At 38.6% G+C, this 2,268-nt stretch overlaps 1 long non-coding RNA gene across 1 annotated transcript; it reads left to right on the forward strand.

Moving 5' to 3' along the window:
* Nucleotides 1–558: 558 nt before the first annotated feature.
* On the forward strand, nt 559–1,829 carry LOC140249583 (uncharacterized). The gene is made up of 3 exons (XR_011903035.1): nt 559–599; nt 1,054–1,127; nt 1,695–1,829. It is a non-coding gene; the product is annotated as an uncharacterized lncRNA (long non-coding RNA).
* The last annotated feature ends 439 nt before the right edge of the window (nt 1,830–2,268 follow it).

A 2,268-nucleotide genomic window follows, 5' to 3' on the forward strand; every position in this document is an offset into this window, starting at 1 on the left:
TCAAGAATAAAACTGTTGTTCTTTCTGCAGCTAACTGGAAGAGACAGAACAAGCACTTAGCACAGTCATGTAAGAAAAGAAGTGGTGGCAGGCTTCTTGGGCCAGACTTTTGATCAGTTATAACTAAATAAAATGCCATCAAGTCACAATAGCTTTATGTTGTGCTTGTCTTGTGTTGGTGGTATCAGTCCTACAAACCACAAAGCAGTTGAGAAAAATGTCCTTGAATCTCATTTATGAGGATATGGCACTACTCTTCAGCACCAAAGATCTTACATCATCTACTGAGGCATGTTTCTCTTGATGCTGCTTACTATTTTTATTCTCATTCATTTACACAATTAGTTTCCCCTCCTAGGCATGTCATGGTGTATGGGAAATCACAGCCTGAACCTCTGATTAATCAGCTGAGGCAAGCGTTGGGTCAGCTATGGGAGCACAGGTGAGAGTAATCTAGCTGTGCTCCCGGAAGGGGTGGAGCTCGACTCCACCTCCTCTAATACCTCATTTAAGGGCTGACCACCACTGAGGCAGCTCCTCTTGGAGATTACTTCCCAGTGGAGACTGCCTCAGCTTCTCCAGCCAAGGCATTGACATTGGTGAGTTTTCCTTTGCACATAACCTTTGAATATTTACCATCATCTTTGTTAACATCTTTGTATTAGCCACCCCTTACACGTGGCATCTTCATACTCTCATCAGTTATTGTACAGAAATCTCCTCTAGGAGCAGGTCTGGGTGCCTGTACCTGCTATGTCCAAATTTTGACAGTAGTAACAACTGTTTATTAAAGCAAAAATCTTCTCTTTAGTTAAAGTCAGAGTACAAAATTTTACCACAAATTCTCCCCTGCTAAAATAATAATAATAATTTAAAAAATGGAATGGAAATAATTAACTTTCTAATTGGGATTTAAACATTCTTCTGTTGCTCCTTTGTATCTCTGAATCAGATGAAAGGAAATGTTATTTGGGAAGGTTCTAATTTGATTAATGGGTGTGCTGTAGCACTCAGCAACACAAGGAGGTCCATGTAACATGTTTTTAATTGCAGGAGCACTTTGCAGGGGCTGAGAGATTCCAGAATGACTCAGAGAACTGAGTGCAGCATATGCACAATCTGATGGGGTAAGGCTCCAGACATGTCTGGGACATTTCCAATAAACCTATATCTGTATCCAAGTCTAGACAGAAGATAGGCTTCCCTATTGCATAGTACAAGGCTGTCTTAGTGAAGTCCTGTTTAACGGACCTAAAGCTAAGGGTCTCAGTGATAAAGAGATGTCCCTTTCCTTCTCCCTTTCTCTGATCCCTTTGAGAACCCACAGGGTTGCTCCTGTTTGAGAGGCTTCAAGTCTCTGTAGTGGACATGGATGTTGGCAGTCTTTTAGAATTTTAGGTAATCATAGATGTACCTATGCTGTGTAAATCAGTGATGTCACTGGGTTTTGTTGCAAGATCTGGACTTTGTCCATTCACAGTTAAATCTGAATGCTCAATTCTACATTTCTACCCCATTTTTTCAAAAAGAAATAATGCTGGGTTCATGTGGTAGAAGGAAAACATATGGGTACTTTAACATTTTGAAGAGTCCAAGCTTTTTTGTTACTACACAAATTCTCAAAACTATTATAGACCTATAAAATGCATGATTTAGAAATATTTTAATAAGGCAGTAGGTTTTTTTTCTCTCAGAGTTGTAAATACAAATTCTACGTGGAGGAAAAAGATGAGTAGAAAAAAAAAAAATATTAGCAGCCCATTTTAAGCAGGGTGAAGATGAAAGCTGTGGGAAGTGAACCTGGCACCAAAGCTCCTGTTTGATGCTTAAAGATCGACAAGCTTTAGGCCATTTGCACATAGAACTTCTGTGTGAGAAGTAAAGACTAACTTGTGCTTTTTTTTCTTTTCTCTCCCCCCCCCCCCCCCCCCCCCCCGAAGCATTTTTAGCTTATTTATCTTGATAACTTTGTGGAAATTTGAGGATTTCAATGTCTAATGATCAAAGTTCAGCATTATTGAGAATTTGATGATATTGAATGTCACTGAAATAGGTGATATGTGCCTAGCTTTCCATCATGCAATTGTTCAAATTAAGATATAGATTAATCCTTTAATCCATTATTTTCCTTGCTTTATATCCTCACTTCCCAGTATTTAATGTGTTAAGGGTAAAACAAAAATGTTTTAAAATCAAATTTTCTGTTCTTGGAATTTTAACCAGAAAAAGATAAGCAAGAATAGCTAGACTAAGTACTGAGGGTGAGCA

This window comes from Excalfactoria chinensis, chromosome 3 (assembly GCF_039878825.1).
Source record: "Excalfactoria chinensis isolate bCotChi1 chromosome 3, bCotChi1.hap2, whole genome shotgun sequence".
In the NCBI taxonomy this organism is placed as follows: domain Eukaryota; kingdom Metazoa; phylum Chordata; class Aves; order Galliformes; family Phasianidae; genus Excalfactoria; species Excalfactoria chinensis.